Genomic DNA, 9516 nt, shown 5'->3' with positions numbered 1-9516 from the left:
AGCCCGGCTGAGCACGTGGTACCCAGATGAGTCACAGCACAGGAAGGAGCTGAGGTGTGGAAAGATCCCTTTGGCTCTCCAGGTGGAGCCCTAGCTTTCCTGCAGTTGGCAAGTGTCTTGCCCAAGGGACTCAAACTTTGGTATTTGAATGGGTGCTGGGCTGAGTTAATCCTGCCCTGATTTTTAAATAGTTCCTGATGTTTACCCAGTTGAAAGAGAATTAAAGAGTACCAGACACTCCACGAATGCATGAATTAGAAGAATGTGGGGTCCTAATGCAAAGTTCTTAATGTAAAGAAAAATCTTGGCTTTCGCCCCCTGCGCTGCCCCAGCTCTGAGGCTGCAGTCACCCTGCCCTCCACCCTCCCAAGGATGGGCACTGAATTAACTGTGGTTTGGGAGGGAAGCTTCTGGGTTCCAAGATTCTTCTGAACTGCACTTGCTTTAAGTGATTTTTCACTGTAGCATTGCATCAAAGCTCTGTTTTTGGCAAAGAGGTTGCCATATACGATTAAAAATAATTTGGGGGGCAGGAGCTCTACCAGGAATTGAACAAACAATGTACTGTCTTAAGCTGGTTCCAAATTCCTAATGCATCTGCTTTGTACAGTCCCCATTTCATAAAAACTACAATTCCTCATTTGTCTGAGTTCTTTTTGCTTGTGCGCTACAAGGGTCACACCCCTTTATTTCTGGCCCTAGAGGCACCTTCCCAAGTTTGGGAAAGCCTCTCATTTGAAGTCACAGAAGCCCTAAATAATGCAGTTGTTGCAAGCATCCCTCCTCGGCATTTAGCAAGCTCCCTATTGCTTTTCCTGACCAAGGCAGATGTTGGAAAACGTCTGACTCCTCAGCTAATTTCCTGGAGGGACTTCCCAGCCCTGGTCCATTTTCTGGCCGGAGCCACCATCTTAGACTCTGATACTTCCCCGAGTTTCTCTCTTGAAACTCCCCAACGGGGCAGACACGACCACACAGCCTAAATCCAATGTCTTATGTAATTATTTGATCTCAAGGCAAATTATGAGTCTATGGATCAGAAGTTTCTCGGTTCAACCAGCTGTTGTCCTGGGTCTTAACCTCAGCTGTGATCCAAGAAATTTTCCTGGTTTGCTTATGCTTAATCTAAACTTAGATGTTTGATTTCATTTGTTTGTTTTTGATGCTGACTCTCTATATCATTAGGCCACGTTAACTTGCAAGTAACAAACCCCTAGCCTACGCCGGCTTACACAGAAAAGGAAGGCAGTGGCTTACATAAACTGGAACGTGCAGGGGGCACAGTTAGACGGGATTCAGGGTTCAGAGGGGGATTTTTGGGATTCAGTTTCTCACCATTTCTCAGCTCTGCTTTCCACGAGGGTTGGCGTCAAGCTCACGTTTCCAGAGCGGGAGTAGTAGGACTTTGCAGCAATAGAGAGCACAACCTTTTCTCAGGCGCTATGGAGAAAGGGGGGGGGTTCTGCCCTCGCTGTTCAGTGGAATCCTGAACCTGACTCTTCTCGACCGAGACCCATCCATCCCTGACTCAGTTGCTCTGTGTAGGGGCAGGCTGATGAGTGTAGAACATCCTGGAGGGCAGGAGATCTGGGCAGAGAGCCCTGAACACAAGAGAAAGAAGAGACACAGTTGCCCATGGGCAACTGAGTCCGGTGGGGACCATGACCTTCTTTCTCTTCCCTCTTTGCCTGCCACAGGATCCAGGGCTGGGTTTACAGAGAAGCCGACACGGTAAAACCATTTAAAATTCAGTCACCAGGGCCTGAAGGGGCCACAGTCATACATACACGTGTATGTTCTGTTTACATAGGTTGACGTCACTTCATCTTCTGTGTGGTGGTTTTTGTGATTTTTTTTTTCTCTCCAGTTTTTACCTTCAGTTTGCTTTCCATTTTCTGCCATATTTGGAAGTGGGTGTTCTAGAGTATATCTGCAAAATTCCTCTTTTGAAAGAGTTAATATATGTCGTTTCGGATGCTAGTGGTAGGCGCTGAACAAAATACATGGTATTTTGTGGTAGCTTTTATGAGGTTCATATAATTCAGCTGTTAGCAGAGATCTGGGGGCTTTATCTGAAATGTGACTGACTTGAAAGGAAGCAGAGATTAGTGCACAAGAGCCTGTGAGTGTTTGAGAAATTTGGCTTAGTCAAGTACTCTCTACTGGTCTCAGCAAAACTGCCCCCAATGTCCTTCCTGCAGCTCCTTTCCCCTAAACCTCATGTGCCAGGCTAAGAGGACAACAAGGTCTCTCTGTGGTGAGTATTCTTCATGCCGTTTGATAGGCCTGATTTCCACACATGAAATTTAAATAGAAGTCAGGAAGCTCCTACTGCCGCTGTGATCATTAATATTATAATTACTATTACTAATAGTTACGCTCATGATGGCTCCCAGTTATTGAGTGCTTACTATGTGTTCTGATTAGAGGAAGTACTTACACTTCTCATCGGCCGACTCTGGAGCAGGCCTCACTTGTCTGGTGTGTAATGTGTCCACGGTCACCTTTTGGGGACCGGACACAGTTTTGCACATCCTATGTTGCTGTCCTCACCTCTGGACCTTCGTTAATCTGTCAGTCCTCACCCAGGTAAGCCATCTGCAAATGCTGCTACTTCATCATTACCTTGTCACGTTTGGGAAAGAACAGGTTAAGGGTATTGGTCAGGATGGGTTGGAAATGATAGCAGTGTTCATAAAAGCTGTATTTCTATGTTGTGTCTTAACCACTGGAAGAGGAAGCAGGAATCGATCCATTCCTGGACATCAACGAGTCAGTAAGAGCAGGAGGCCTTCCATTAAGAGGAGGCTCAAAGTTCCCAGGCATCGGGAGGAAAGTCTACAGCCTCCTTCAAACTGGCTAAAGCAAGAGAGGGAATATGTTCAGCATAATTGGAAAGTTCACTCATAATTATCTTCAGGCACAAGTAGGGTTACAGGCTTAAATGAAGCCACCGGACATGCGTGTCTCTGTGCCTTCCATCTCTACTCTGTCTCTTGGCTTAGTACTCCAGAAGGTTCTCCGCTTCCAGTGATAGAACGGCCCCCAGAAGCTTCATGCTTATAATCTATCAGTTTTCAAACCCAGGAGAAAGACCGTATCCCTTTCCTAAGACGTCTAGCACAAATCCTGAGAGTGACAGTTTGGCTTGGTTTGAGTCACACACCCACCTCCTGAACCCATTACTGAAAGTGGGCAAGAGAACTGGCCAGGCCTGGATTGTTTGCTTTCCTCTGGAGCATGGGAGCGAGATGAAGCCTCCCATGAAAATTCTGGAAATGTGGAGAAAGGTGGTTTTCCAAAAGAAAGTTGAGAGGGAGGATCAAAAGAACAAACCGACAAACCAACCCAAGTGTCCACCATGTTTTTTTGTCTAGAACTCAATTTCTCCATCTGGAAATAAACCCAATTCCGGAATACTGTGCTCCTGGGCACCCAATGAGGTGGTGAAGCAGGCAGAGAAGGTGTGGCCTGTGGGCTGCTGCCAGGCATGGGTTAGGGGGGCAGAGGAGTGCTCTGGATGCTCCTGGGGTCCAGTAGGCCTGGAGGCTCCCATAACGGAGATGAGCGTGGGTCCTAATTAGGGGATGGGGGGAGAGAAGATCAGTCCCGAGGAAGACCAGATTGATTTTCAGACATCTAGTTGGGTGGTTATTAAATAAGCTTTCTAGAACACTTAAAAGGCCAGCATTGTGCGGGCCCCCGCTGGGCCACATTCTCAAGACGTGACATTGAGGGATCACACCCACTGTCACCAGTGACTAGCAAATGAGCATGAAGCAGCCAACTACAGCAACGCTACAGGACAGGCAGGAGCAGGAGTGACGTGGGTGGCACTGAGTTAATTAGAGGTCTTCCGAGAGGACAAGTATTTATACATTTTGCAGAAATCACTTTTTTTTCCATCGGTTGGGTAAAAATGTTAAAAAGATCTGTGGTTTATGTTTCGACATTTTTAACAAAGGAGAAAGATAACAAAACCCGAAGAAACGTCGTGCGTTCCCAGTTGCAGAAAGTGATCCTCACTCCGAGAGCGGTATTTGATGTAGAAAGCCAAGAAACCTTTGGTTGGAGCAGGGGATCCTGGGTACAGGATAATAGAATAAATTATAGGCCATCCAGGAAAATAAAATAGAGGGCCTTCGCTACAAAGAGAAACCCACGTTGTGGAGGCGCTCCACATAAAATTCTTATAACTTGCAGCGAAATAAAAATTCTTAGGACTTTTCTAACTCAGGAACTTAATCCGGTTTGATGGTAGAGAAAAAAAATTGTTGCTTTCAAGTAAAAAAAAAAAAAAAAGGAAAAAAAAACAGAAAAGAGAAACAATAAAAAGACACCCTATTTTTTTACTTTTCTGCTCTGTGATTAGCGCCAGAGAGCCGGGCTTTGGGGGTGGACTGAAGCCACTGGGTGGGAACGGGTGCCCCAGCCACGGAGGCTGGCCTTCGGCGTGGACCAGAGGCAGGACCTCCATCCTCAAGTGGACGTTGGCCAAAGCAGCCAGCCCTGTGCCTGTCAAAATATAAGCTAAGTATGGCATATGGGATTAGAGAGGGATCACAGAACCTCAGACATTTCCAAGAAAAATGAATAATATAAGCCCAGGCCTTGGACGATCTGCAGCTCATTAATCCCTCCTTTCCACGATGGTGGGCGGGCTGCCGCGGATGTGGGCTGCAGATGGGAAGCACACGTTCCTGGGGTTTGGTTCTACTCTCTGGGCTCCCCTTAGGCACCAAAAGCATCCACTTCCTGGCACGAGCAGGGATTTGGAGCCCGGGGCCCCGCGTGCTCGGCGTTGCTTGCACGGCCGGCCGGGCCCTGAGGAGCGCGCCCTGTGCTGACGGCCCTGCTGGCCCGGCCCCGGCCTGCTCGGCCTCGGCTGGCCTGTCCCCCTCCACCCTCGGCGCCTCTCCCCGTCCCGCGTCGCCGCAGGTGTCTGGTCCTGAATGTGCGGGGAGCGACCCGCCGACTGGGCCGTGGGCCCACACCTGCTTCCAGGAGGGCCCCGAAGCCTCCACCCTGATCTGTCCAGGGCCCGTCCCCGTCTCCTCCAGATGATTCCTTCTGCCTCTCCTCCCGGCTTTGCCTCACCTTCCCTGGGCCCACGCCCTGCCCCGACCCGAGGGCCCGGCTCTGGGGGGCCGTCCCCCCGCAGATGGCTCGCACGGCGTGGAGTCCCACTGCTCCGTAGGGGACCAGCTGCGCCCCATTTCCTCTTTCTTCTTGGCACACCCTTACCCCTCGCGTGACCGTGACTCGCTGGCCTCTTGCGTCTGTCACAGGGTGAGCCCAGGTCTGTAATCGTGACGTGCGGGGCACGGGCCTGAGTGACTGACCAAACTGCAGAGGCCTAAAGCCTTCCCATTCCTCGAGGAAAAGAGCGGGTCAGGAGAGTGCTCCCCAGCCCGGCACAGCACCCTCCGAATCTCGACCCCATCTGCTCGGGGCCCTAGAGCCTGCCCGACGGCTCGGCCTCACTGCGGAGAGAAGGTGCTGGAAATACGGCCCCGTGCCTCCTCGGCTTGCAGACCCACCGTGCTGTCCCGCGGCTGCGGCCCCTTGGGTGTCGGGTCTCGGCGGCATCTTGGTGGCCTGGGCCCACCTGGTGGGGCTGCCTGACCTCCCTGGCACAGAGCTGGCCCCGGCTCCCTCTAAAGCCTCGTCCGAGCTCCTCCTGGCAGGAGCACCCAGGCCGGGGGCGGGGGCAGAAATCCGACTTAGGTTCAGCCTCACCGACTTGTTGAGATTAAAACAGTAAACGAAAGCCGGCGTGTCTGAAGCGGTGAAGACGCATCGATTATTCCAGCTTGTGCGGTTCTCCTCCGAACTCGCACCCAGGACGGCCTGGTCTGTCCGGTCCCCAGCCTCTTTGCCCCCATCCGGGCCAGAGCGCAGCCTGCGAGGGGACCTCCCCGGGGACAGGAGGGTGCAGCGACCAGATCTCAGGCGGGGACTGCATCGGTGCTGCATCGGACGGCGAGTCCCGTGTCCTCGTGGCCCCTATGTCTGGGCCCCCGGCCCACAGCCCGGCTGGCACATGTCACCGTGTTGAGGCCAGTGCAATGTGAAGCGTGACCCCCAGCAGATCCTGATCCCCCTGCAATCAGGGAGGAAGTTCTAGGCCCCTCGTGCCTGCACAGCCCGATGCCACCCCTACTAGGTGGTCGGGCCCCTGCGAAGCTGCCCGACTCCTCTGCCCCGGTTCTTCATTCGAGGAGCAGGGGAAGAGGAACCGTCTGCGGGTTCGTGCTGCGCCCCAGGTGCGGTCGTCGCCTCCCGTATCACAAGGCAGCCTGCCTTCTCGTTCTTGTAAGATCCCAGCACAAGGCTGAGGACGTGGGGCGCCGACGTACGGCGACACATTTCATTCCTAAATGACCCTCAGAGGGGAGATATCCACCTCTGAAGACTGACTGAAGAGCCACCAGGACGACGCTTAGGACCAGACAGGTCCACAGGACGGTGGGGAGCTGAATGGGGCAGAGTCGGGACAAAGGGCCTGGACCCGACGGCCTCCGAGGCCACCAGAAACCGCCGAGGGGAATGACGGGGCCGGGGAGGAACCGAGACTGTTTTCTGGGCTCAGGAGAATCTTGCTCTTTTAATGATCATCTTCCATGTTTCGGGGCATATTCACAGGCCCTGCAAGCGCGTCAGTGGGGACACAGCACTTTCATCATGTCAGTGGGTCCTCACACGGACCTGTGAGCCCAGCCCAGGGCAGCGTTGCCCCAGCGTGACTCACGAGGGGAGGCCGAGGCCCAGAGACGTCATGCGACTTGTCCAAGGACCCACGGCTGGTGAGGAGCAGAGCCCGGGCTCCGACCCCCGGCCCCGCTGTCTCCTCCAGCGCCCCTGCTTCCTGTCCTCTCCAGGAACAGATTTCAGGGGTGGGTTTCCCGGCAGCTTTTTCTAAACAGCATCAAGCAAAAGCAGTTTTATCAATTTATTAATGTAAACAATGTGCCGATAAGGGACTTTTATCTTCCTCAAGCTTTCCAACCCATATCAAATGTCAGGTTTATTTTGTGCCTACAAGGAGCCATAAATGTAAAAACAAGCAAAACTAGTCCCACAAAAGGAGTCCGCAAGGCACGCCCGGGCGTGATTGTGGAAACAGAGGACAGGAACGGCTTATGATGCTTAATGAAACGTGGAAGGGACAGAACTCGGCTTTTATTCGAAACATGGTCTTCATTTTGCTGCCAAATAAAATAAAACAAGTATGAAACAGGCACAAACCACTGTTGGACGGGTTTCCCAAAAGGCTTGGACACACTGTGAAACCAGGGGTTTGCATGTTGCCCTTTTACGAAAGAAAACAGGGCTATGCTCCTTCCAAGCAGACACGGCTTCCAGCTTGCTTTTCCACGTGGGGACATGAGTGCCAGGGACCGTTATCGATCCACCCCTCCTTCCGCCTGGACACCGGGATGTACGGGGGCCCATTTCCCGAAGCTGGAGCCCACCATGGCCTGTAATGCCACGTCTGGGTCGCCACATGCCCCCGTCCGGGCAGAGCGTAGGCACACCGCTTGTCGGCAGGATTATGGGGGGGCACTCCCCTTCTCCGAGCCACCCTGCGCGGACGGCTGCTGCGGGCCCAAGGGGCTGCGAGCGCCACCGCAGCTTCTCCGGCTCACAGGCAGGGCGGCTCGTTCCAACCACCAGGCACCTGTTCCTATTTCCATTTTGAATGTGATGGTTTACTGTGTGCTTAACCTGTTCCAGAATCTGTGCAAAAGGATGTGCTGCGTCTTTATCCATCATCTTTCAACGGACACCGAGGCTCCTTCCACAGTGTGGCTGCTGTGGACGTTGCTGCTAGAAACATTGGGGTGCAGGGGTCCCGGCGTCTCACTGCATCTGTATCTTTGGGGTCAGTGCCCAGCAGTGCGATTGCTGGGTCGTAGGGCAGATCGATTTTTAACTCTTTGAGGAACCTCCACACAGTTTTCCAGAGTGGCTGCCCCAGTTCCCATTCCCACCAACAGTGCAGGAGGGTTCCTCTTCTCCGCATCCTCTCCAACATTTGTTGTGTCCCGTCTTGTTAATTTTCCCCATTCTCACTGGGGTGAGGTGGGATCTCACTGTGGTTTGGATCTGTATTTCCCTGATGGCCAGTGATGCGGAGCATGCTCTCATGTGCTTGTTGGCCACGTCTATGTCTTCCCTGGTGAAGTGTCTGTTCATGTCTTTTGCCCATTTCATGATTGGATGGTTTGTTTTTTTGCCGTTGAATTTAATAAGTTCTTTATCTCCTTGATTCACACACCAGTTTGGGTCGGTGCACGCAACGTCGTACACATGACCGTCAGCCACCACGACTGTTGTAACCTGAGCTTACGGACTAGAAACTAAGAATGAGAGTAGGAGCAGGTGATCTGATGCAAGTCCCCGTGGGCAGTACTTGACAGAACCGCTACGAGAACCCAGAGCTGGGCGCACCATTGAACCTTCCTTAGCTTTTGTCTCCCTACTGCAAAGCGAGACAATAGTATTTGCAAAGAAGGGATGTTTTCAGATCTAAGGACGCAAACCTATAACAGTGCCCAACACGGTGCCTGACACTCAGTGCTCGCTGAGTATTTGTTTAAAATGACAGTAAGGCACGGATTCTTGATGGGGGTTTGTGGATGGGCTCCAGGAGATCTAATTACTCTCCCAAATTATACATGCGATTCTGTGTCTACATCAGTGTCTATTTTGGGGTGTGTGTAGGGGAGAGTTTGCTTTCGATGGTTTTCACACAGGTCTGTGCTGCCCCCAGTGCCGCCAAAGTGAAAAATGTGTACTTCAGAGGAAATGTAAGAATCTCCTTTGCCCCAACTCATTGCTCACTCCGTCTTGAGAAGGAAGAGCTTTGCCATGTTGTGACCAGGGGGACATTTCATGTGACCAGTAAAAAACAGAAAGGCCTAACTTCTTCCTGGGGGACCTGGCCCTCTGGGCTGGACCCGTGTCGTTTCTCACACTTGGTGATCTGTGTGGCTGACACTTATTACCCCTGAGCCTCTTCCTCCTTGGAAGATATTGGAGGACAGGTGGGGCCTTTACGTCTACCTGTCCCAGGCAAACAAATCCTCACAGGTACATGGGTCTGAGCCTTATGGGGTCAGGGGATGGGGGCAGAAACCTAGGGTGTGATCAAGTCTTTCTTTGCCAGATTCCTTTATTTGGATCTCACTGGTGATGGCTTTTTAGCAGGAGAGAATTTAGAGGTCGAGATTCCATCTGATATCTCTGCCTCTCAGTAGAATAGTTTAGCATTTTTTTAAGCATCCTTAGGGATTACACACACACACACACACACAAAGTCTCAGATGGAAGTCTTCCAACCATTCAACTGGCTTTAACTGATAATGATCTAAGCAATTTTATTTTCTATTTCAGCTTCAAAATTTGAGAAAGCAATTTCAAGAATAAAATCAGCTATTTTTGTGTCTTTTTAATGTATAATCCAAATAACAGCACAAAACATTTACTGGGCACTTACTTTATGCTACCAAC

Source organism: Canis lupus, chromosome 27, assembly GCF_048164855.1.
Source record: "Canis lupus baileyi chromosome 27, mCanLup2.hap1, whole genome shotgun sequence".
Taxonomy (NCBI): Eukaryota; Metazoa; Chordata; class Mammalia; order Carnivora; family Canidae; genus Canis; species Canis lupus.
Note: the sequence above shows the minus strand (reverse complement) of the source record.